The sequence below is a fragment of the Ursus arctos genome, unplaced genomic scaffold, assembly GCF_023065955.2.
Source record: "Ursus arctos isolate Adak ecotype North America unplaced genomic scaffold, UrsArc2.0 scaffold_19, whole genome shotgun sequence".
NCBI classification, from domain to species: Eukaryota; Metazoa; Chordata; class Mammalia; order Carnivora; family Ursidae; genus Ursus; species Ursus arctos.
Genome location: NW_026622863.1, coordinates 42493833 through 42521407, shown reverse-complemented (window position 1 = coordinate 42521407; position 27575 = coordinate 42493833). Strand labels below are relative to the sequence as shown.

The window sequence follows — 27575 nt, the reverse complement described above, 5'->3', positions numbered from 1 at the left end:
AAAGGGACAGGAATAAACACTGGTCTTCTCTGAATTCACCTTGTTCTGTAGTTTTGATTTTGGAGATTAAAAAAAAATCAAATTAAATCAAAGTGGGGGAAAAACAATCACTAAAAGTAGAAAGCATGATGAGCCTAACTGTAGGACAGGTCATACCCTACTGAACTCCAAGAAGTCTTGATTGTTTTTCTGCATAATGATTGTTAGTCAAAGTATTGGTATTGTTAGTTTGAAACTCTCCCTCCCAATTCAAAAGAAGGCAGAAAAGAAGGAAAAGGGAATAGGGAACAAATGGGACAAGATGAAGGATTTGACCTAAACCACATCAATGATCACACTAAATATAAATGGTATAAATACTTTAATTATAAGACAGAAATTGTCAAACTGGATAAAAACACAAGATCTAACTAAATGCAGCAAACAAGAAATGCACTCCAACACCAGAACATAAACAGGTTAAAAATAAAAGGATAGAGAAAGATATTTCATGCTAACACAAATGTAAAGAAAGCTGGAGTGGCAACATTAAATATCAGACAAAGTAGATGCTCAGAGCAAAGACTACTACCAGGGATAAAGAAGACCATTTCATAATGATAGAGGGATCAATTCACCAACAGGACGTATTACCTAAAACTTTTATGTATCTAATAACAGAGCTTCAAAAAACATGAAGGAGAAACTAATAGAAATTACAAGGAGAAAGAAATAAATTCAACAGACAGAAAATCAGTAAAGGTACAGAGGATTTCAACAACACTGTCAACCTACGTTACCTAGCTCACATGGAACTCTCTACCCAACAATAACAGAATACAGTCTTTTCAAGTGCACATCAAACATTTACTAAGATAGAATCACACATTTTGGGTCACAAAACTACTCTTAATAAATTTTAAAGGATTCAAGTCATAAGTATGTTTTATGAACACAATGGAATGAAATTAGAAATCAGTAATAAAAAGACCTCTGAAGATCCTCATAATACCTGAAAACTAAATAACATATTTATAAATAAACCATAAGTCAAAGAAGAAATCAAATTAGAAATGAATTCAAACTGAAGGCAGAATAAATAAGATTGGCAAGTGACAACTTTTGAGCTGGGCCTATGATGGTTCATTATACTTTTGTGTATGTTTGAAAATTACCAAACAGGGGCACCTGGGGTGGCTTAGTTGGTTAAATGTCAGGCTCTTGATTTTGGCTCAGATCATGATCTCAGGGTCGTGAGCTGGAGACCCACCTCGAGTTCTGCACTGGGTGTGGAGCCTGCTTAAGATTCTCTCTCTCCCTCTCCCCCTTCTTCCCCACATCTATCTCTTTCTGTCTCTCTCTCTCAAAAAAAAAAAAAAAAAAATTACCAAACAGAAAAATTAAAAAAAAAAAAAAAAAGAATGCTGCTGTGTCAGAAATAACACATTATTATCTCCTTTTTAACTTTACGAGTCTCAAATCCATTGTTCCTCAATTCAACCACTGTTGGGAAGTATCTATCAAAATTAACTGCACGTGTTACCTGCTCCCAATCTACAGAAAACTGCCTTGCCACCTCCATCATTTGAGAAAGCTTAACTAGGAAATTTCAAAGAGAAAACAAAGATTCCTATGTCCTGAAATAATAAAGGCATTTATTATTATATAATAAAGGGAAACAGAGGAAACATCTACTTACCTCAGACTTTGCTTTTGAATGTGTAACAGCCATTTTTTCCTCCTCTGGGCTCTACTCTCAGGAAAAGAAAATGGAACCATGAGATAGTAGACCTTTCTTAGGATATACTCGGAATTAGAACACATGCTCTTATCCACCCAGCCCCCAATCTACCCCTCAGTTAACCAGGAGGAAAGTCAGAAGGAGAGTAGAACAGTTCTGCACTTTTTGTTTTAGAAGGAAGGTTCAAGACCACAGCTGTCTTGGACCAGAATTTACTGCTGGATTCAAAATTGTCCACTGGAGACAGAGCCCTGCAGTGAAGTACTACAGGTTCTAAAGTGTGTGACTGACTCCTCTGGCACATTCTCTAGAAGTATTCCCATTCCTAGAACCCCATTACATTTCTAAATGGCCTGTTTTAAAGGTGCTATCAGTTCTAATCTTGTCAAAAACAGGTCTATGGCTTAGAAGTAACTCATAATCTTCATTCAGGGGCTTAAATTTCTGACTTCTTTCCTTCCTGTCACCCTTCTGCATTCTACATTCTTAAGGCTGTAAGGTGAGAGGACACCTGGAAGCCAAACGGAAATCTACATCTACAATCCTAGTGTGAACTAAGAATGGATACAGAAATGAAGCCATACAGGCCATGTGTGAAGGGGGATCACTGAAGTCGGAAGAGAAAGAAGTCAAGTTCTGTGACGACAAAGCCACATGGGACTCATGACACACAGGCAGACTCAGTCCCAGAATGGACCCCCAAAATACAAAAATCCAATTTTATCTCTGTACCTCACTAAACTCCCGTAAGATCACAGACTATAAAATACACAAATGACTAGACAAAGTCACCCACATTTCCATGGTCACACAGCCAGACCACAATTGCCAAATTAAATATTACATCCTCAGACCACCTTTTATCTTAAACAAAATCCAATAATAAACACAGCATGCACACAATCACTCAAGCACATCCAAGCACCCTTGGATCAGGAATACACATGGCCAAAACCACCCTTTCACAGCAGTACTTTTACTCTCTTTACACAGTCATGAAAGTGGCACACTTACAGTTCCAACAGTCACACATATCAGACAAAAAAAAAAAAAAAAAAAAAAAAAAAAAACCAAGTACCAGGTCAAAGAAACAAGTGGTCACAACCACCGTGTCACAGCAACACTCTCACAACACCTTAAAGTCACAGACAAACCCCAGTAATACACACAATACACAATCGCATACACAACCTCAAAGTGACCCAAGAACATCCCAACACCCTGTCACAACAGCACTGTCGCACAGCTCACAGTCACAAGCAAACCCCCAGTCACATACGAGGTACACACACAATCACACTGTCACATAGGCACATTTCCAGTCAGTTAAGCACGCGGTCACAAACACATTGTCACAGCAGTATTACTACACCCGCAGTCACAACTCACCCTCACACAAACGCTTACACACAAAACCACAGTCGCACACGTCCATTCGCCACACCAATAACAGGCTGGCTGTCTCACAACACAAAACGGCTGGAGACCGACGCACAGGCAATTCCAGCGACGCTTCCGCCCCGGCATTCCGGACATCCTCACCTCGACAGAAGGTGCGGTTCACGATCCAGGATCTGGCTCCCGGGTCCGAGCCCCGATTTCGGGTTCGCCCGCCCAGCCGGAGCCGGGCCAAGATCCTCCACAGACTCTGCCCTCCCCACGCGAGGTCCCCAAATCGCGCGAACAAACGGAAATGAAGCCGCATTGGGGACGCGGTGGCTCTGGGAAATGTAGTCCAACGCGGGGAAGGCTATAGGTTGGCCGGCCAGGACGCTAGGATGTCGGGTTTACTAACTCTCCGCGAGGTTCCTGGACTCCGCGGCTGAAACCTGCTAGCGCCAACAGCCGGGCCGCGGGTGTTTCTGGGAGTGCCCGCCTGCGTTCAGTGCGCAGGCGTCTGGCGCGCGCAGCTGGGGCAGTTGGGGACAGAGACCGCCAGTGTTGAGCGGTCCCAGGGTCTTAACCGGATCCAGAGAAGGTGGGACGGACCCTCAGGCGGGCAGGTGCGGAGGAGGAGCTGGAGCTGAGGCGGGGACCAGCCAGCGCCTCAGACTCGCAGAGACCCCCCCCCCCCCCCAGTGTGCCTTTGCCAGGCCTTTTGGTGTGTGTGAGACAGCGGGAGACGTTGTCCGGCGGACTGGGGAGTCCCTGAGCGGATGGGTGTGTGGTTGTATTTCGACTGAGTTGAGTCTGCAGGCCGTGGCGTGAAGTGGGTAATGGCGTAACTTGTGGGATTGTAGGACGGAGGAAGGGACCTCTGCTATTGTGGTTTGTTTTGGGTTCATAATTGAGAGTAGTTGCGTGACTGGTGATGTTTGTGTTATGCAGATGTGCTTTTCTCATGCCTTTATTTCGGAGTGTCTGTAGGAGTTTGACTCCCAGAGGAGCGGGAGGTCTTCCCGATGGATGGTCAAGTTATTTCTTTCTTGAGCACTAATTTAACGGGGGGAGGGGGGGGAGTATCAAATTTATCTGGCAAATAATTTAGACATGATTTTTCTATTGGATTAAATATACGTGTTATAGGGAAGAACGCAAAATCAACAGTTTTGTTTTAAAGAAATTTGATTTCAAAGCCAGTCCTAGCTTAACTGCTTTTTACCTCTCGCACAGCCCTGCAATGTGAGCACCCATTTTCTTCTATTATGGGGACATTATTGGGTAAGGTTGAGAGGCCATCAACTAATAAAATAATTAAATAACTTTATACATAAGATTTTACCTTGCCTTGTGGAGAGAAAATAAAGTTCTTGGTTTCGGCTCAGGTCATGATCTCATGGGTTGCAGGATGGAGACCTGCATCAGGCTGGGGGGAGGGGTGGGAGTCTACTGGAGGATTCTCGCCCTCTGTCGCTCCCCACACAGGCGCAGGCGCCTGTTTGTGTGCTCAAAAATATTTTTTAAAAAGTCATAATTTTAGTTTTCTATATTCTTAAAGCATTATAGTTTTGCCTTACACGTTTTTTTGTTGTTGTTATCAAAATCTCTTGGAATCGATCTCTTTCTGTAAGACAAAGGAGGGGTGCAGTGTGTGTGTGTGTGTGTGTGTGTGTGTGTGTGTGTGTATACCAATTGTCTCTCATTACGAAAAGGCTATATTTTCCCCTCTTACCAACTGTCATAAATTAGGTTATCTATATATATGGAACTGTTAGGAGGCTATTTATTAAATTCTGTTGGTCAATTTATTATTCCCTGCACTGTTTACTTATATATACATGGTCTTAATTAACACAGCATTATAATTTTAGTATATGATAATACAAAGACCTATTTGGGACCTTTTTAATCCTCTTCACTATATAAATCTTTTACTATTCCCTTTATTTAGCATTTTTTATTCTTTACTTTCTTTCAGTTTATTCTGCCATTTTTTTCCTCACATTTTAAGTTGGATAGTTGTTAATTTTTATACTTCTAACATAAATTCTTAAGGTTATAACTTTTATGTACTACTTTGGCTGCATCCTACAAATTTTGGTATATGTAGTAGTCTCATCAATCAGTTTTAAATACTTTTCAAATTTTTGCTCTGATTTTTTTCACCCATAAATAATTTGGAGGAATCTTTCTTAAGCATATAGATTTTTTTCTAATTATTCTTTGATGACACATCTAACATAACTGTTCTGTGGACAAACAGTGGGGTTGGACATAGAATGCTGAATTATTATTGTACATGCTTAAAAATGCAGAGAATAACGTTGGACTTAAGGATTTAAATGTAGCTTCTCGGGGCGCCTGGGTAGTGCAGTCGTTAAGCGTCTGCCTTCGGCTCAGGGCTTGATCCTGGCGTTCCGGGATCCAGTCCCACATCGGGATCCAGTCCCACATCGTGCTCCTCCGCTGGGAGCCTGCTTCTTCCTCTCCCACTCCCCTGCTGTGTTCCCTCTCTCGCTGGCTGTCTCTGTCACATAAATAAATAAAATCTTTAAAAAATAAAAATAAAATAAGATAAATAAATGTAGCTTCTCTGGGCATTAAGCACATCCAGGTGAACAAAGTCCCCAAGATGCAGTGCGGAACTTACAGAGCTCGTGGTCGAATTAATTCATACATGACTTCACCCTGCCACATTGAGGTGATCCTTACCGAAAGAGAGGATTGTTCCTAAACCATAAGAGTTCGTTACACAGAAGAAAAAGATACCTCAGAAGAAACGGAAGAAACAAAAACTTATGGCCTGGGAATAAATTCAGTATAAAATAATGGATACTAACTCCACCATTGTATTGATGGAATGGCACATTCATACACTGTGCAAACCAAAATCCTATCAAAGAAAAAATATCATCACACTAGAAAATTCCCTCAGGCTCCTTCCCAGTCAGGTCCCAGGATAACATTGTTAAAATTCATCCATGTTGTGATATGTGTGTGTGTTTATGGTGTATCTAAATAGTTCTTATTACAGAGTTGAATTCCATGGTATGGCTGCTATATCACAGTTTCTTTATCCATTCTCCTCTTGGTGGGCTTCTGGGATATTTCCAGGTATTTTGCTATTATGATATGGTTATAAACATTCTTGGATATGTCTTTTTATGAATGTATTTTTTCATATCTTTTGGATAAACACCTAGGAGTAGAATTGTTTGGACACAGTATGTAAGTTCAGTTTTACAAGTTTCTGCCAGGACTTTATCCAAAATAGTTGTACCATTTTACACTCCCAACAGTGTATAAGAGTTCCAGTTTCTCTACATTTTCACCAATATTTAGTGCTGTCATTCTGAATATGTATCTCATATTGTGTTCTGTAGTGTCTTATAGTGGTTTTAACTGCATTTCCCTAATGACTGTTGATGTTGACCATTTTTTATGCACTTATTAGCCATTTGAACATTTCCTTTGCTCAAATTTTCTGTCCATTTTTAATTGATCATATTTTCATTGTTAAGTTATATAAATTTTAATATATCCAATATATCAGTCCTCTGTCAGACAGATGTTTTGTGAATATTTCTCCTAGCCTTTGGATTTCCTGGTCATTTTTTAATAGTGTCTTTTGATGAGCAAAGGCTTTTTTATAACATTTAATTTATCAGTTTTTTTCTCTCATAGTTACTGCTTTCTGTGACTTAAGAAACTTGTCTGCTGCCAAAGTTTGAAAAATATTTAAATAGTTACCTATGTTTTTTTCTGAAAGCTTTATAATTGCAGTTTTTTATATTAGGTCTAGGACTTATTTTGAAATAATTTTTGTTCATGGTGTCAGATAGGGATTGAGATTTTTTTTCTATATAGATATCAAATTGTTTCAATACCATTTTGTTGCAAATGGTATTTTCAACAGAAGTCTTTGGACCCTCGTTGAAAATTAAATGACCATGTATTAGTCTTCCCCTGCTGCTGTCACCAATTCGCACAAATTTTGTGACTTGAAAAAAACCACAAATTTATTATCTTACAGTTCTGAAGGTCAGAAGTCCAGTATGGGTCTCACCACATTAAAATCACCACACCAACTCATCAGGGCTGTGTTATTTTCTGGAGGCTTTAGGGGAGAATCTGTTTCCTGCTTATTTGGGTTATTGACAAAATTTAGTTCCTGTTGTCTGTAGATCTGAGATCTTCATTTTCTTGTTGGCTATAAGCTGGGAACTGTTACCAGCCTAGAGGCTCTCACATGCCTTAGCTCATGGCCCCCTCCCTCCATCTTTAAAGCCAACAACAGCAGTTTTAGTCCTTTTCACATCACATCTCTCTGACCTAGGTGGGAAAGTCTTCACTTTTCATTCTCTTCCTAACAATTTAATCCTTAAGCCATTAGGTGGAACTGAGCAAGGTAGGTATACATGTCAGTAAAGCCATATTAGCCCTGCAGAACAGTGTGAGGGCCTGAGCATGGTGAGGAGTATCTGTCCAGGGAGAGCATGGCAGTGGCAATGGGGTATTGATTACTTCCAGGAAGATTATCCAAATATGTTTTGTATACACATAACTATATTTAAGGATAATAAAATGAACATTTCTTTGTCAGGGAAGGCAGTTACACATATGAAAAGGAATACAACTAGAATGAACTCAGTGGTTTTAGATTAGAATTGTATTTGTGCAAACTTATTTTCATTATAGATACATAGATATAAAAATAAGTATAGATATAAATGTGCGTATGCAATCTATGTGTGTATTTATATTCATTAGCTTTATCCACTTAGAGGGCCTGGGAACAGTGACACTGCAGTAGCAATAAGCATGCTAGTACCCAGATCATGGTGTCCAAATACCATTTTCCTCACTAACAGGAACCAGGGCTCTTTTAAGAAATTGATTCCAGTCATGGGGCAGAGTGAATACAAGATGAACGTAGAACATCTTGTATGTGAAAGTGAGGACATGCCCACTTTCACATACAGGAATGTAGGGACGGGTTATTAGAAGGCCACAGAGGGGTGCCTGGGTGGCTTGGTCAGTTAAGCATCTGACTCCTGATTTCAGCTCAGGTCATGATCTCAGGGTCCTGGGATCAAGCCCCATGTCGGGCTCTGTGCTGGGTGTGGGGTCTGCTGGAGATTCTCTCTCTCCTTCTGTCCCTCCCCCTGCTCATGCTCTCTCTCTCTCACTTTCTCTCAGAAGAATAAAATTAAAAAAAAAAAGCCACAGAAGCTGGATTGAAGGGGTTTCCACTTGCCAAATCTCAGACAAACCTAATACTAATATAAATAATAACAGTAATAGATTATAAGCTTTGAATGAAATAGGAAATCACAAGTCCATGCTGATATAAATTAATAAATTGAAATTTTGCTGAAGGAAGGGAAATTTATATCAATCTCAGAATACTCCCTCCTGTAAAATCCTTACTAATTACAAAGGGAAAAAATAATTTTACAGTGGAGAAGGCTGGCAGATATACCTTATTAATTGATTTTAAAAAAATATCCCCAGTCATCATGTGTCTCCTGATATGCCCTGAGAAGAATGCAGCACCACTTCTGTTGGCATTCTTTCCAAAATGCATAACCTGATCATGAGGAAACATCAAAGAACACCAAACTGGAGAGAGATTCTCCAAAGACCGACTTATAGTCATCAAAAGTGTCAAGATTATAAAAGTCAGGGCAAGACAAAAACTGTTTCAGACTAAAGGAGATTGAAGAGACAGGACATTTCAACACAGTGTGTGATTCTGAACTGGATCCTTTAGTGCAAATGACATTGGCCCACTGGTAAAACTTGGATGGGATCTAATGTAGATGGTAGTAATGTATTAATTTCTTTTTTTAAGATTTGCACAAGGAGGGAGCGGGGCAGGGGAGAAGCAGACTCCCCGCTGAGCAGGAAGCCCAACACAGGGCTTGATCCCAGGACCCCTGGATCATGACCTGAGCCAAAGGCAGATGCTTAACTGACTGAGCCATCCAGGTGCCCCTTAACGTTAATTTCTTGATTCTAATCATTGTATTGTGGTTACATAGGGACATATCTTTGCTTGTAGGAAATACCCAGCATCTTCAGCAATTTACTCGAATGGTTCAGGGAAAAAAGTTCTTTGCACTAAATTTGCAACTGTTCCCTAAGTTTGAGATTAGGTAGATGAATTTAAGAAAAGTATGGGGTGGTCTTTAAAAATACCTTGTGAATTATATTTCTAATCTTAAAATAGTTTTTAAAATTCACATTGAAGCTCCATAAGCTTTTGTCATGCTTGTATATATTGATGCCTCTAAACTGTGGTCATTCTTGGCTTTTGATGAATCTTAAGATTGTTCCCCCACAAGGTGCTTGAGCTTATTTACCTGGAGATTTCTAATATGACTTGTCTGGAGCTACTAAGTAAGCCTGATTTTTCATGGCTTCTTTTCACCTATTACCCACCTTGGCCATTTCAGGATTCTGTTCTCTTCCAGGAAGAAATTATCAAGTCCCAAGTGAGTTTTAAATGATGGGGGTTTGTCTTACTATTTTATTCTGCACTGAAGATAAAGTAGGCCAGTAATCTCAACGATAAGATGAAAAACCCCAAATGGATGGAAATCAGGCAGGAAAAAATATAAATTAGTAAGACCAGGAGAAAACTGCAATTAGAATATGCAGAAGAAATAATTTAGAATTAAGCTTTAAATTTGAATCTGACTCAAAGGAAAAACAAATTAGGACATAAAGTTAGCAAAATTCATTACATAGTTTATCTCATCTTTCATTTATAAAGCTAATTAATTTCTCAGAGGAAAAACAATTTTCATGGGCACAAAGTTAATTGCTTTGTCATATTTTTGAAATTGTGATCCACAGTTTTCCCTATACCTTCTTTACTTTGGTCTCAAAAAATGAGGTGTTTCTCCTCTTAAAGGTGGTGTGTATCTTTTCTATTCTTGATCCCATTTTTCCTATGTCTTCTAGAACATTTCTTCATCAGTTAATACTTAAATATATGAAATAGTTCTTTATTGCCTCATTCCCCTTTCTTTACTTCTGTCATTCTCTATATCCTGGGAGAAAAACAATTCTATCTATGTGTCTGTGTTAATTCTAATAGTACAGAGGTTAAACAGACTTTGGAGGTAAAAGAGTTTCAATCCTGGCTCCATCACTTTATGTGTGACCATGAGCAAGTTACTTAAACTGTCACTACCTTAGGTTTATCACCTAAAAATGAGACAAAATCCTTCCTTAGATGGTGGTTTTTGAGAATTAAGGAGTTGTTACATGTAACTTGTTTAAAGCAGTGATTGGTACCATTATGTGTTCAATTAATGTTTGCCTCATTTCTTTCTCAGAAACAGTACTAAGGTCTTAGTGATAGCTTTCTATCTCATCCCATTTGTATTATTTTTGTAAGAAAGTCTTCAAAGTATGGGATATGTGGATGCCTCACTTTCTTATTTCCATTACAAAAGAAGATTTTTCTTATTCCACATTCTTTTGGAAGTTAGGTTTTTGGGGTTTTTGTTGTTGGTGGTGGTTTGTTAGTTTTATGAGAGGGAAAGTTATGAGGTCTTCATAACTTTTTTTTTTAAAGAAATCTGAAATATCTTCCTTAGCATCATATCATTTTTTCATAATGGCAATTAAAATTCTCTGACAACTTAAAAACAATTTTCCAATAATGAATCATTTCTCTTTCTTTTTTTTTTAAGATTTTATTTATTTGACAGAGAGAGAGACAGCCAGCGAGAGAGGGAACACAGGCAGAGGGAGTGGGAGAGGAAGAAGCAGGCTCCCAGTGGAGGAGCCTGATGTGGGGCTCGATCCCAGAACGCCGGGATCACGCCCTGAGCCGAAGGCAGACACTTAACAACTGAGCCACCCAGGCGCCCCTCTTTGTCTGTTTCTTAAGTGGTGACTGTTTCTAGAAATTTGTTGACCACCCCACCCCCCAGTTTCTTAACCATTCTGTATAGCCTTAATGAATTATCACATCCTACTACAGGGGCTTCAGCGACCAATTACAGGATGATTATCAAATTGCTTCCAATCTAGCCCCTACTTGCCCCCGATTAAAATATTTACCAGTCAAATCAGTCCCTTTACCTACCAACAAAACTTGAATTTTACATGTCCAAAATTGTATTCTTACCTATCTTTGCCACCTTCTGCCACCAGCACCCTTTGCCATATACCCTGTCCCAGTGAATCACATAACCATCTCTTCTACAATTCCATCTCTGTCGTTTCCCAGTATATGATCTCCTCTGTCACATAGAATAGATGATGAACCTTTAAGTTGGCTGAAGCAATGAATAACTTATGCATATGAAAAGTCATAGAGGTGAGAAACTATTGGAATATAATGAGTGTGGAAAGGCCTCAAAAAGCATTCTCAGAAAGCATCTCTTACTGTATGTGTGAAAGATCATTCAGGTGAGAAAAGCATTAAGTGTAGTGAACGTGGGAAGACCTTCTCTGAAGTTTCAGCCCTTCCTCCATACATGAGAACACATACAGGTGAGAAGCCCTATCAATGTAATGTGAGAAAGCTTTCAGCCAGAATTTACACTTCACTAGACAGCAACAAATTCATAGTCAGTATAAACCCTTTGAATGCCTGGAGTGTCAGAAATTCTTCAGTAAAAATTTACATTTCATAGTTCATCTACAAATTTGTTCTGCAACAAAACACTATGAAAACGAAAAAAGCTTCAGCAAAAACTCAAAATTTGTGAAACACAAGTAGATTCATACTGAAGGAAAAGGCCATGAAGAACTACAGCAAACATTGTACTTGACAATGAAACTTAGAAGCATGACCATTAATAAGAATAAGATATGAGTGCTTATTTTTATTGATAGTATTTTTAAGTAATCTCTACACCCAATGTGGGGCTCAAACTTACAACCCTGGATCAGGCATCACATGCTCTACTGACTGAGCCAGCCAAGTTCCCCATAAGCACTTTCTATTACTACTATTTGTTTGTTGTTTGTATGTATGTATGTATATTTTTGAGAAAGAGAGAATGGTAGCGGGGATGGAGGGGGAGAGGAAGAATCTAAAGCAGGCTCCACATTCAGCACAGAGCCTGAGGGGGCTCAATTCCATGACCCTGAGATCATTACCTGAGCCAAAATGAAGACTTGGAAGCTTAACTGAGCCACCCAGGTGCCCCAACTAGAATGAGATTACTGGGCATTAATTCCAACCCTGTGTTTTGTTTTTATAGTTGAAAGTACCCAGAAAACATGTTCATATAAATAGGTAACAACAGAAGGGATTTGTTAGCATAACATCACTTCCCTCCCCAACTCCTTCCTGGATATATATAAAATAATCATTTAGTGTTCTATGATCAAAAATATTTTTAATAATCAGTGGATTACTCTAGTAAGTTGTCCTTTAATTTTGTTGTGAGCAAAGAATTGGAAGCCACCTGACTTGCAAAAAGATGTGTTATCCAGTCATCTGTTTTGTGTCTGCAAAATATACCAAAAAGCTTTCATCACTATTTCTCAAATGACTATCAGTTATACCTTTTAACTCTTTCTCTTAGAAGGCACCTAGTTTAGAAAGTCTTAGGAACACTGAAGTATTATGCCTTTTCAATATTTTTGAATTAAAATTCTTTTGTCATATATTTTAAAAGATTGTCATCAAAATCTTGAAGTTGCCAACTTGCCATATTCACTTTACAGAAAGCATCCCCTGTGTATCTTGGAGCCAAGTAAATTCTCATTTCAAGCCACTCAGGGGCACCTGGGTGGCACAGTCATTACGCATCTGCCTTCAGCTCAGGGCGTGATCCCAGTGTTCTGGGATTGAGCCCCACATCAGGCTCCTCTGCTGGGAGCCTCCTTCTTCCTCTCCCACTCCCCCTGCTTGTGTTCCCTCTCTTGCTGGCTGTCTCTCCGTCAAATAAATAAATAAAATCTTTAAAAAAAGAGAGAAAGGAGATATTCCTTTAGAAAAAAAAGCCACTCAGCCAAATTAAAATTATTTTATAGTACAGGAAGTAACTCCACTTTTCTTTTTTTTATACTATTTTTTTATTATGTTAGTCACCATACAGTACATCCCTGGTTTTTGATGTAAAGTTCGATGATTCATTAGTTGCGTATAACACCCAGTGCACCATGCAATACGTGCCCTCCTTACTACCCATCACCAGCCTATCCCATTCCCCCACCATCCTCCCCTCTGAGGCCCTCAGTTTGTTCCACTTTTCATTCCAGTAATGTGTATTAAAGAATTTTACAAAAACTAAAAAATAGATTCTAGAACACTTTGTAAGATAGAAAGCATTCAAGATTAAAATTATGCTGTCTGATATAGTTTATTGATTCTCTAAGTTATAAAGTGAGATAAATATGATTTTTCTTATGACAAAAGTCCACCTTAATATGTCCAAGGATGAAGCACTGGATATAACAATTGGCATTTTAGTACTATCTTCTATCCAGCCTCCTTTTCAAGGGGAATAGGCTAAAAAGTTTTTGTGGGGAAAGAGGTAAAGTAATAGATTCATGATCATTTGGGACTTTGTCAGTACAGAGTATTATTAGCTCTATGTTGTGCTCTTTGAGATAATACATGGCAACTAAAAATGCTGTATTTCATTATCCTCACAATAGCTAAAACCTGCATTTCATGTAATGTAATTTTTGGACTCCACTTATGGCAGGGTTTTACTGACTCAATCTGTAATAATGCAATTTAACATATGGCTAAAAGTTCAAGGGTTTTTTGATAAAGGAATGAGTATGATAGTTCCTTAATAAATAGGTATGTGTGTACATGTATCAAAATATGATTGACCTTTTTGAATAATTAAAGAGTATTTAAGATTAACTATAACTCCTTCTTGTTAGAAATTATGGTCAAATTTTTCCTACATATTTAATGAGATATATACTGTGTAAAACTAATTGGTTATGCAGCTAGTGCATGATTTTATGGTGTCTTTATGGTTATGTGTTTTTCTCTAAGTAAAGTAAGCAATAAAAATCAAGTACCGCAAGGACCAAAAATAATGGACCACAATTTAAATAGAGAAGTGAGAATGTGAGAGGGTGAAGGACAGTGAAGAAGTTCTAAAATTCGGGGCACCTGGGTGGCTCAGTTGTTAAAGCATCTGCCTTTGGCTCAGGGCGTGATCCCAGAGTCCTGGGATTGAGCACCGCATCAGCCTCCTCCACTGGGAGCCTGCTTCTTCCTCTCCCACTCCCCCTGCTTGTGTTCCCTCTCTCGCTGGCTATCTCTCTGTCAAATGAATAAATAAAAATCTTTTAAAAAGTTGTAAAATTCAATGGATCATAAAGAATTTATACAACTCAACACCCAAAAACAAACCAATTTAAAAATGGGTAGAAGAGGGGCACCTGGGTGGCTCAGTCGGTTAAGCAGCTGCCTTTAGCTCAGGTCATGATCCCAGGGTCCTGGGATCAACCCCTGCGTCGGACTCCCCGAAGGAAGCCTGCTTCTCCCTCTCCCTCTGCCTGCTGCTCTGCCTACTTGTGCTGTCTGTCAAATAAATAAAAAAAAATTTTTTTAATGGGGGCGCCTGGGTAGCGCAGTCATTGGGCATTTGCCTTCGGCCCAGGGTGTGATCCTGGCATTATGGGATCGAGCCCCACATCAGGCTCCTCCGCTGGAAGCCTGCTTCTTCCTCTCCCACTCCCCCTGCTTGTGTTCCCTCTCTCGCTGGCTATCTCTCTGTCAAATGAATAAATAAAAATCTTTTAAAAAGTTGTAAAATTCAATGGATCATAAAGAATTTATACAACTCAACACCCAAAAACAAACCAATTTAAAAATGGGTAGAAGAGGGGCACCTGGGTGGCTCAGTCGGTTAAGCAGCTGCCTTTAGCTCAGGTCATGATCCCAGGGTCCTGGGATCAACCCCTGCGTCGGACTCCCCGAAGGAAGCCTGCTTCTCCCTCTCCCTCTGCCTGCTGCTCTGCCTACTTGTGCTGTCTGTCAAATAAATAAAAAAAAATTTTTTTAATGGGGGCGCCTGGGTAGCGCAGTCATTGGGCATTTGCCTTCGGCCCAGGGTGTGATCCTGGCATTATGGGATCGAGCCCCACATCAGGCTCCTCCGCTGGAAGCCTGCTTCTTCCTCTCCCACTCCCCCTGCTTGTGTTCCCTCTCTCGCTGGCTGTCTCTCTGTCAAATAAATAAATAAAATCTTTAAAAAAAATTTTTTTTAAATGGGCAGAAGACATTGACATTTCTCCAAAGAAGGCATACAGATGGCCAAAGACACATGAAAAGATGCTTATCATCATTTATCAGGGAAATGCAAATCAAAACTATAATAAGAGATCACCTCACACCTGTCAGAATGGGTAAAATCAACACAAAAAACAACAGGTGCTGGCGAAGATGTGGAGAAAAAGGAAACAGTATGGAGGTTGCTCAAAAAGTTAAAAATAGAACTACCTTATGATCTAGCAATTGTGCTACTGGGTATTTCCCCAAAGGATACAAAAAAAAACTAATTTAAAGAAATACATGCACCCCTATGTTTATGGCAGCATTATTTACAATAGCTAATGATGGAAGCAGCCCAAGTGTCCATCAGCTGATAAATGGATAAAGAAGATTTGGTATTATCTATATAAAGAGAGAAAAGAATGGTATAATAAGTATGCATCATTATTTTTTTTACCAAAACTACTTCTGTATTTATTCATGAGGAAACAGACAAATCCTAAAAGTTTGACATTCTACAAAACCTAGATTCTAAAATTGGTAGTATCAAAAAAAAATTACCAAAAAAGTGGTGTTGGTGACTGTTCTTAGTTAAGAGATTATAAAATGAGAGCCTTGATCAGATCCTTATTTACCAAAACATTTTATAAGCCAGTTATGGATGCATTGGGAAATTATGGAATTATTTTTCATTTTCTAATGCCATACTTCAAAATTAAGACAATCTCCTTATCTTTACGTTATGCACATTCCTAAGTATTTAGGAATGAAATGTAACGTTAATAAAGATAAACTGTGGCAGGATGTTAACAGCTCAGCCTAGGATGTGATGGATGTTTGTTTCACTACTAAATTAGCTTTCCTCTAGTTTTAGAAATCTTCAGGACAAAAAGTTGGTGGGAAAATTTAGCTTAAAAACACTTTAAAATACAAAAAAATATTAAAAGATATTTAGGAAAATGTGAACATCTTGGGGTGTAGGAAACTATATAGATTATATTTAATTCTACAAAAGTAAAAACAAAGGGTATATTAAAAATAAAAGATAAGAAATTATTTTTATAACCATATGATAAAGATAATAGATATAAACACAAAAAACATCTACAAATTAATGAAAGAGAAAAATACCAGAAATTGTGCACTATTGACAGGTAATTTACAGAAAATTCAGAAGCCCGGTAAGCAAATGAAAGCATGCTCAGTCTACCCAATATTTAAATAAATTCAGATTAAAGCAATGACATATTTTTTAATTGGAAAGACTGACAGAGCACCAAGTGCTGTTAAATTCTAGGAAAATGTGCAATTCAAACACTGTCGATGGGACTGAATGTGCTTTATCTGGAAAGTAATGTTACTAACGATTACAATAAAAAAAAAAGGTGTCTGGGTGGCTCAGTCCGTTAAGTGTATGACTCTTTTTTTTTTCTATTTTATATTACATACAGTACATCCCCGGTTTCTGATGTAAAGTTTGATGATTCATTAGTTGCATATAACACCTAGTGCACCATGCAATACGTGCCCTCCTAACTACCCACCACCAGTCTATCCCATTCCCCCACCCCCCTCCCCTCTGAAGCCCTCAGTTTGTTTCTCAGAGTCCATAGTCTCTCATGCTTCATTCCCCCTTCTGATTACCCCCCGTTTCTTTATCCCATTCTTCCCCTACCGATCTTCCTAGTTCTTATGTTCCATAATGAAAGAAATCATATGCTAATTGTCTTTCTCTGCTTGTCTTATTTCACTTAGCATTATCTCCTCCAGTGCCGTTCATGTTGCAGCAAATGTTGAGAAATCGTTCTTTCTGATAGCTGAGTAATATTCCGTTTGTATATATGGACCACAACTTCTTAATCCAGTCATCTGTTGAAGGGCATCTTGATTCCTTCCATGATTTAGCTATTGCGGACAATGCTGCTATGAACATTGGGGTGCATATGGCCCTTCTCTTCACTATGTCTGTATCTTTGGGGTAAATACCCAGTAGTCCAATGGCTGGGTCATAGAATAGCTCAATTTTTAACTTTTTAAGGGACCTCCACACTGTTTTCCAAAGTGGCTGTACCAACTTGCATTCCCACCAACAATGTAGGAGGGATCCCCTTTCTCCACATCCTCTCCAGCAATTGTTGTTTCTTGCCTTGTCAATTTTTGCCATTCTAACTGGTGTAAGGTGGTATCTCAGTGTGGTTTTGATTTGAATTTCCCTGATGGCTAATGATTTTGAACATTTTTTCATGTGTCTGTTAGCCATTTGTATGTCATCATTGGAAAACTGTCTGTTCATATCTTCTGCCCATTTTATGATTTGTTTATTTGTTTCTCGTGTATTGAGTTTGAGAAGTTCTTTGTAGATCTTGGATACCCGTCTATTATCTGTAGCATCATTTGCAAATATCTTCTCCCATTCCGTGGGCTGCCTCTTAGTTTTTTTTGACTGTTTCCTTGGCTGTGCAGAAGCTTTTTATCTTTTTTTTTTTTAAGATTTTATTTATTTGACAGAGAGAGACAGCCAGTGAGAGAGGGAACACAAGCAGGGGGAGTGGGAGAGGAAGAAGCAGGCTCATAGCGGAAGAGCCTGATGTGGGGCTCGATCCCATAACGCCGGGATCACGCCCTGAGCCGAAGGCAGACGCTTAACCGCTCTGACCCCCAGGCGCCCCAGAAGCTTTTTATCTTGACGAAGTCCCACAAGTTCATTTTATCTTTTGTTTCTCTTGCCTTTGGGTATATGTCATGAAAAAGGTTGCTTTGGCCGATGTCGTAGAGGTTGCTGCCTATGTTCCCCTCTAGGATTTTGATGGATTCCTGTCTCACATAGATGTCTTTCATCCATTTGGAGTTTATTTTGTGTATGGTGTGAGAGAGTGGTCAAGTTTCATTCTTTTGCATGTAGCTGTCCAATGTTCCCAGCACCATTTATTGAAGACACTGTCTTTTTTCCACCGGATGTTTTTTCCTGCATTATCAAAGATTAATTGCCCAAAGAGACGAGGGTCCATTTCTGGGTTCTCTATTCTGTTCCATTGGTCTGTGTGTCTGTTTTTGTGCCAGTACCATGCTGTCTTTGTGATCACAGCTTTGTAGTACAGCTCGAAATCTGGCATTGTGATGCCCCCAGCTTTGTTTTTCCTTTTCAACAGTTCCTTGGCGATTCGGGGCCTTTTCTGTTTCCATAGAAATTTAAGGACTATTCCAGTTCTTTGAAAAATGTCCTCGGTATTTTGATTGGGATAGCATTGAAAGTGTAGATTGCTCTGGGTAGCATTGACATGTTAACTATGTAAATTCTTCCGATCCATGAGCATGGAATATTTTCCCATCTTTTTGTGTCTTCCTCAATATCTTTCAAGAGTGATTTATAGTTTCTAGAATATAGGTCCTTTACATCTCTGGTTAAGATAATTCCAAGGTAACGTATGGTTTTTGGGGCTATTGTAAATGGAATGGATTCCGTACTTTCTCTTTCTTCAGTCTCATTATTCGTGTATGGAAATGCAACTGATTTCTGAGCATTGATTTTGTATCCCGCCACACTACTGAATTGCTCTATAACTTCTAATAGTTTGGGAGTGAATTCTTTTGGGTTTTCCATATAGAGTATCATGTCATCTGCAAAGAGAGACAGTTTGACTTCTTCTTTGCCTATTTGGTTACCTTCTATCCGTTTTTGTTGTCTGATTGCTATTGCAAGGACTTCTAGTACTACATTGAATAATAATGGAGAGAGTGGGCATTCTTGTCCTGTTCCTGATCTTAAGGGAATGGCTTCCAGCTTTTCCCCATTGAGAATATTTGCTGTAGGCTTTTCATAGATGGTTTTCATGAGATTGAGGAATGTACCCTCTATCCCAACACTGAAGGGTTTTAATCAGGAAAGGATGCTGTATTTTGTCAAATGCTTTTTCTGCATCAATTGAGAGGATCATATGGTTCCGGAGTACTTTCTTGTTGATATGATGTATCACGCTGATCGATTTGCGAATGTTGAACCACCCTTGCATCCCAGGGATGAATCCCACTTGGTCATGATGGATAATTCTTTTAATGTACAGTTGGATTCTATTAGCCAGGATCTTGTTGAGGATTTTGGCGTCCATATTCATTAGGGAAATCGGTCTGTAATTCTCCTTTTTGATGGGGTCTTTGCCTGGTTTGGGGATCAAGGTAATATTGGCCTCACAGAATGAGTTTGGTAGCTTTCCTTCTGTTTCTATTTTTTGAAATAGCTTTATGCCAATAGGTATTATTTCTTCTTTGAATGTTTGGTAGAATTCCCCAGGAAAACCGTCCGGGCCTGGAGTTTTGTTATTTGGAAGGTTGTTTATCACTGACTCAATCTCTTCATAATTAATTGGCCTTTTAAAAAATCAATTTCTCCTGTTTCAGTCTTGGTAGTTTATAGGTTTCCAGGAAGGCCTCCATCTCTTCCAGATTGCTTAATTTATTGGCATAAAGCTGTTGATAAAAGTTTCTAATAATCCTTCCAATTTCATTGGTGTTGGTTGTGACCTCTCCTTTTTCATTCGTAATTTTATTTATATGGGTCCTTTCTTTATTCTTTTGGATAAGTCTTCCCATAGGTCTGTCAATTTTATTTATTCTCTCAAAGAACCAGCTTCTACTTCTATTGATCTGCTCTATTGTACTTCTGGTTTCTAATTCATTGATTTCTCCTCTAATCTTGGTCAACTGCTTCCTCGTGCGTGGATTAGGTCTGTCCCTCTGTTGCTGTTCCAGCTTCCTGAGGTGAGAATATAAAAACTGCCTTTTACATTTTCCTATTGTTTTGAGTGAGGCTTGGATGGCTATGTATTTCCCCCTTAGGACTGCCTTTGCAGTATCCCATAGGTTTTGGACCGTTGTGTTTTCATTCTCGTTGGTCTCCATAAATTGTTTAAATTGATTTTTGATTTCCTGGTTTATCGAATCATTCCTGAGCAGGAAGGTTCTTAGTCTCCAAGTGTTTGAGTTTCTTCCAAATTTTTCCTTGTGGTTGAGTTCCAATTTCAAAGCGTTGTGGTCTGAGAATATGCAGGGAATAATTTCAGTCTTTTGGTATCGGTTGAGACCTGTTTTGTGACCCAGAACATGGTCTATTCTTGAGAATGTTCCATGGGCATTAGAATAGAATGAGTATTCTTTGGTTCTGGGGTGTAGTGTTCTCTATATATCATTGAGGTAACTCGTCGAGTATAGCATTCAAAGCCCTTGTTTCTTTGTCAATTTTTTGCATGGGTGATCTATTTCTGATAGTGGAGTATTGAGGTCCCCTACTATTAATGTATTTTTGTCTATATGTCTCTTTAGTCTCATTAAGAAATGGCTTGTGTATCTTGCTGCTCCCCTGTTGGGGGCATATATATTTATAATTGTCATATCCACTTGTTGGATACATCCTTTAAGAATAATATAGTGCCCTTCTGTGTCCCTAACTATAGTCTTTAGTTTAAAATCCACTCTGTCTGATATGAGAATTGCTACCCCTGCTTTCTTTTGAGGTCCATTGGTGTGAAAGATGGTATTCCATCCCCTTACTCTCAGTCTGAATGTATCTTTAGGTTCAAAATGAGTCTCTTGTAGACAGCAAATGGATGGGTCACGTCTTTTTATCCAATCTGCAACCCTGTGTCATTATGGGATCATTTAGGCCATTTACATTGAGACTGATTATTGAGAGACATGATTTTAATGATGCCATGTTGCCAGTAGTCTTTGTTTCTAATGATTGTGACTTTATGTTCTTTATCACTCTTGGGGCCTTTTTACTTTTATAGAACCCCCCCTTAATATCTCCTGTAGGGATGGTTTCGTGGTTACGAAATTGGTCAATGGCGATTCTGAAAGGTCTTTATTTCTCCATCAATTCTGAATGACAGCCTTGCTGGATAAAGGATCCTTGACTGCATGTTTTTCTCTGAAAGAGCTTTAAAAATGCCCCCCCCCAACCCTTTCTCTCATTCCAGGTCTGTGTAGACAGGTTTGACGTAATTCTGATATCTTTGCCTTGGTACGTGAGAAATTTCTTTGCCCTGGCCGCTTTCAATACTGTATCCTGTGATCTAGTATTTGCGAATTGCACTAATACGTGATGTGGCGTAGGTTTGTCGTGGTTGAGTTTGGGAGGGGTCCTGTCTGCCTCTTGGACATGGATGTTTGTTTCCCTTGCCAGGTTAGGGAAGCTTTCAGCTACAAATTGTTCAAATATCTCTTCTAGACCTCTGTTTTTCTCCACCCCCTTGGGGATGCCAATGATTCTGACATTGGAATGTTTCATTGATTCAGTAATCTCCTGCAACCTACATTCCTGAGCACGGATTTTTTTGAGTCCAGATTCTATTTTAACTTTTTCTTCTACTAACCCATCCTCCACTTCACTGATACTTTTTTCTGCCTCATTTACCCTGGCCGTCAGAGCCTCTAGTTTTGACTGCATTTGGCTCATAGAATTTTTAATTTCTGCCAGGTTCACTCTCATTTCCTCCCTTAGAGATTCTATATTCTCATTAACATTTCTTTAATACTTTTTTCAAGCCTACACATCATCTTGACCATTGTTACTCTGAATTCCATTTCTGATAATTTGGTTATATCCATATCCATTAGTCGTGTGGCAGAGGCCATAGACTCATTGTCTTTTCTCTGCTGGGGGGGATTTCTCCTTCTCATCATTCTGATGAGAAGAGGTTGCGGGGTCCAGAGCCCAAATTATTGACCGGGACCCAGGCCATGCGCCCTTGTTTTATAGGGATCTTAGAAATGTGGACTTCTTGATTTTTCAGCCTGCCGTCTGGGGGAAGGGCCTGCCACGCCGATACTCAGGCAACCCTGTTTGGGTAGAGTCTCCGTGTCCCCTGCGAGGGGGGATGGGGATGGGCACACTGTGAGCCAGTATTTCCAGGCTTTTGTTCTCTGGCGGCTTTCTCTGGTGGTTTGCTGTGCCTCTTCTGAGAGTCAGAGCAGCAATGGCCAATTCTCATCCTCTGTCTCAGAACAGAGGAATCGCGGACCATTCTCCACTGATGTTCTGGCCACTTTAACTCTGTTTCTGTTGGTGTTGCTCAACCCTGCAGCGTCCTGGGATGTGCGCCCCACACCCGGTGTCCCAGCCCTCACTTCCAGGGCTGGCACGTCTCTGTCCTTTGTGTTTCTAACACCGCCAGCCACCAGCTGCCCCCACGTGCTCCCGGAGCTCCCAGTCTCAGTCTGGTTCCAGTGAGCACACTGGAGCTCCGTTTCAGTCTGGTGGCGTGCGTTCCCTGGCTCACGGTCTCAGTCTGCTCTCTCGCGGGTGCTGGTCCGTGAGTCCATGTGCTCCCTGTGCAGGGGGCTACCGCTTCCCGGTGCCCGAACACAGCGGCTCCCTCCCCCTTCCTTTTATCTTCCGATATCTGTGCGCAGTTTCACAGCTCCCCGCTTCGTACCTCAATACTCAGCGCTGGAGATTGCATATGTAGAGATCCAGATGTATCATCCTGTGTCTCAGGCTGATTCCGTGGATGTTCAGGCTGGTCTGGTACCTATCCAACTCAACTCAGGGGACTGGCTGAAAAAGGGGTTCCCTACTCCTCTGCCATCTTAACTCCTCCCCCAGTGTCTGACTCTTGATTTTGACTCAGATCATGATCCCAGGATCCTGGGATTGAGCTCCACATCAGGTTCCCGAATCAGTGGGGAGTCTGCTTGATGATTCTCTCTCCCTCTGCCCCTTCCTCTGGTCTCTCTGTCAAATGAATCTTTTTAAAAAATACATATTCTTCGTTCCACGAACCTGACGTAAGAATCTTACAGAAATAAGAATATACAAGTATTTATGTTTTAAAGATATTTGACGATTTTTTGAAACAGCAAGGAAGTGAAAACAACATGAATATTCATCAACAGAGAAACAATTTGAACATTTAATACCTCTCCATATGTAGTATTCTGCAGCTACTAACACTAAAATGAGTAAGTTAGATTTATATGTACCTGGAAAGATGTCCGTGATGTATGTTACACGTAAGTTGCAGATTGATGTCCATACAGTGATCCTGTTTAAATATATAAATATTCACAAACAACCCCCCCCCAAAAAAACACGTATAAACATGTACATTTAAACATAAAGAAAGCTACAGAACAATACTCATGAGGCTTTTAACATGTTAGTTTAAAGTCAGATTTTCTAATTTTTTTTTTTAAAGATTTCATTTATTTGACAGAGAACACAAGCAGGGGGAGCTGCAGAGGGAGAGGGAGAAGTAGGTTCCCCACTGCGCAGGGACCCTGAGGGACACAGGGCTTGATCCCAGGACCCTGGGATCATGACATGAGCCTAAGGCAGACACTGAACCAACTGAGCCACCCAGGCACCCCAGGAAGCCAGATTTCCTTTTCTGTTTATTTGCTATAATTTGTTTTGCAGGTAAATGCATTATGTAATTTCAGAAGGGCAATTCAAATATGAAAAGAAAATATATAAAATACGTTTAATTCCTAACTTTTGAGAATAAGTAACAAACTGTTAGTAGAAAACAAAGTAATGGCATTATGGCCCATTTGACCATCTTTATTCTTCTGTTTGCTATAAAATTCATCTTAGAAAAGAATCCCCAATTCTAGAACCTGATTTATGGACTAAATATATCAATGATAAAGTCATTTATTTCACTACTATGCGTTTAAAATTCCACTAACCTGTTTTCCTGTTTTTTGCTTTGTTTTGTTTTTAATATCTCAAGTTGAACTAAGGATTGGGGTAGAGGGAAGAGCAAGAAGGGACTGTGAAGGAAGATTGTTACAAGAGGAATTTCTCCTTTTTAAGAGAACAAGGGTCCTATATGTAGAAAAAGAATGGGGCTGGTTTACAGAGAAAGCAACTTGTCCTCTCATAAAATTAGTTGGCCTCCACCTATAATGTTTTAGAATTTCCACCTCTGAGGTTATTTCTATTAGCTAGAGCAGCATTTATAAAAACAGTTAACATGCGAAAAGATTAACAGGCATTATAAGAAGGGATTCATGGTCAAGTAAGTTTGGGACATGATGGGTTACAGTTTTAAAAACGGTTTTACTACAATTATTTATTATAGCCTTGATGAAATAAAATAACTTATTCCTCCAAAAAGTGGTGTGAAATATGCTATGATTTACAGGGTTGTTTGACCACAGAATCTTTTTTTCTAATATCATCTGAATCACAGTATTATTTGAAATGTACTACAGGAAATTTTAGGCTAACATATTCTGTGGAATTCAAGTAACACAGAGATACGGTCCTAAGTAAAAGAATTCAAAACAAATAATTTTAAGGTAGCACATGGTACATTACTATTACCTCACTATAAAAACATTTTTCATATGTGACAATCATGCAATCCACTGAGTGGTGAATGGTTTACTTATGCTGTAATAAGTTACAATACCTGAGCAAAACAGGCTGGTGGTACAGGTAATAATGAAGGGCTGTTGTGACTCCATAGCAATATTGCTAAATAACGCAAGAATTATGATTCTCTAATATTTATTTGGTATGTAATGACTAACCTTTGAACTCTTAATTTGGCAAGTTGCACATAAACAGTGCATTTAAGTTGTAGGTATCAATAGTTTAAAATTTGTTAATAAGACAACAATAAAAATATTAGGAGAAATGTGTCTTTGCTAGACAACTTTAGGAAGAACTTCACACTGTTTCAGAGTCAATGAATTTATAATTCAAATAACAAAAAGGCAAATTAATAAATTAGATCATAATTAAAACCATTGTAGAACTATTGGGACACTAGCATTGATAATTTGAATATCTAAAAAAAAATCAAAATTCTTAATGTTATTTTAATTTCACCTTGGCTAATTATCTCAACAGTAAGTCCTATTTGGGAACTGTCATATTGTAAGAAATAAAAGCAAAATATTAAATAAAGCACCTCAAAATTCCATGATAAAAAAAAATCCCTGAAATCATTTAACAAAGTCCATCATAAAAAATTTTAAATTGAAATTTTCTGAATGCCAGAAGTAGATTCTATGCTAGTGCATTGGTCTTAAGGCAAATATTAATTTTAAAACTTGCCTATGATGCATTCAGCCAAAATGTGTTTTCAGTGAACTTTTGCAGGTACTAATACTATATGAATTTAATTTAAACTTTGTACATAAGGTCATGTAAATTGTTTTTTCAATTGGGCCACCCTCAAAGAATCTTGAAAAACATATTCACAATTTCAAAACCATTCACTGAGAGAATTAAAATGACTTGAGGCTGAATCCAATAATTTTTCCATCATAATCATCTCTTGGAAATATAATTTCTAAACTTTTGAAATGTAATTAATCTGGAACAGATTATATCTTTGACATTCTTGAGGAGTGGTATTCCTATGTATTCTTTTAATTGGTAGATATTATTTATATTTCATTTAGAATATTTATATCTATCATTATAAGGAAATCTGGTCTTGTTTGACACTACGGCTATGCTACCAGCCTCAGAGAATGGGCTTCAAAAATTTTATTGTGGGAGGAGCCTGGAAAATTTTAAGTGTAAGACTACTTAGCCTAAATTTCTCAAAAACCACAAGGTACCAAATCTCCACTATGATGAAACAGATATCCCAAATAGCCATATAACTGAATAACCATTAAAGAAACTGAATTTATAATTGTAAAGCTACCTAAAAATCCTCAGGCCCAAATGGCTTCACTTGCAAATTTTCAAAAACATCTAAAAAATGAACAGAAATTTTATACAATTTCTTTCAGAACACAGAAAAGAAACACTTCCCAATTCATTTTATGAGGTCAATATTATACAATACAAAATGAGACAGACTAGGTAAAGGAAGGAAGGGAGGGAAGGAAGGAGGGAGGGAAGATGAAAATGACAGAATATGACAGGATATCTTTCATAATCTTGGAAAAATCTTAGAAAAATCCTCAACAAAATGTTAGCATATCAATTCCAACAAGAAATTATATACATGACTACATGGGATTTACTACAGGTATACAAGGATTGGTTTTACATTCAAAAATTAATCCATGTAATATTACTCAGCTATCAGAACAATTTTTCAACATTTGCTGCAACATGGATGGCACTGGAGGAGATAATGCTAAGTGAAATAAGTCAAGCAGAGAAAGACAATTATCATATGATTTCTCTCATCTATGGAACATAAGACCTAGGAAGATCGGTAGGGGAAGAAAGGGATAAAGAAAGGGGGGGTAATCAGAAGGGGGAATGAAGCATGACAGACTATGGACTCTGAGAAACAAACTGAGGGCTTCAGAGGGGAGGGGGTTGGGGGAATGGGATAGGCTGGTGAGGGGTAGTAAGGAGGGCACGTATTGCATGGTGCACTGGGTGTTATACGCAACTAATGAATCATCGAACTTTACATCAGAAACCAGGGATGTACTGTATGGTGACTAACATAATAAAAAAATTTTCTAAAAAATTAATCCACGTAACCCGCCATATAAACAGGTTGAAGAAAAAAATCTAATCATATCATGTGTCTGGATAAAATCCAATGTGCATTTGTGATTTTTAAAAAAGCCTCTCAAATTAGGAGCAGAGGGGAACTTCTTCAATTTAAAAAAGAGCATCTACATAAAGCCTACATACAGCTTACATTGTGCTTCATGGTAGACTGAATGTTTTCCCCTAAGATCTGGAAAAATGCAAGGATGTCTGCTCTCGCCTATTCAACATAGCACTAAAAGTTACAGCCAGCATAATAAGGCAAACAAAAGAAATAAAAGACACAGACAAAAAGAGAGACACAGACTAAAAAGGAAGAAATAGAACTGTCGCTGTTGATAGATGACATGCTTGTCTACGTAGAAAACCCCAAGGAATTTACTAAAAAATGAAACAAAACCTTCTAGAATGAATTGGTGAGTTCTGCAAGGTCACAGCTTACCAGATCAACAACATACATTTATATAATTTGTATATACTAATGATGAATAGGTAAAAATTGAAATTAAAAACACAACACCAGGTAGAACTTTTCCAAAGAAAGTGAGACACTTAAGTGTATACACTTACAAATCATATGTAAGATCTATATGCCAAAAATTACAAATCCTAATAAAAAATTTTAAAACGATGATAAGTTTCCTAGGGCTGCCCTAACAAATTACCGCAAGCTTAGTGTTTTTAAACAGCAAAAAATCTATTATAGTTTTGGGGAACAGAAGTCCAAAATTAAGGTACTGGCAGGGCCATGCTCTCTCTGAAGTCAGGAGGAGGATCCTTTC

At 38.7% G+C, this 27575-nt stretch overlaps 1 protein-coding gene across 5 annotated transcripts in view; it reads right to left on the bottom strand.

Moving 5' to 3' along the window:
• LOC113244778 (zinc finger protein 420) overlaps nucleotides 1-3560 on the bottom strand; it is a 56926-nt gene extending 53366 nt beyond the window's left edge. For all 5 annotated transcript variants that reach the window (XM_048223894.2, XM_044378845.3, XM_044378848.3 and 2 more), the window contains exons 1-2: nucleotides 3263-3560; nucleotides 1679-1729 (exon numbers count right to left, since the gene is read on the bottom strand). The gene's annotated coding sequence lies outside the window, so the exon portion shown is untranslated. The remainder of the gene's footprint in view (nucleotides 1-1678; nucleotides 1730-3262) is intronic.
• Between the last annotated feature and the right edge of the window lie 24015 nt (nucleotides 3561-27575).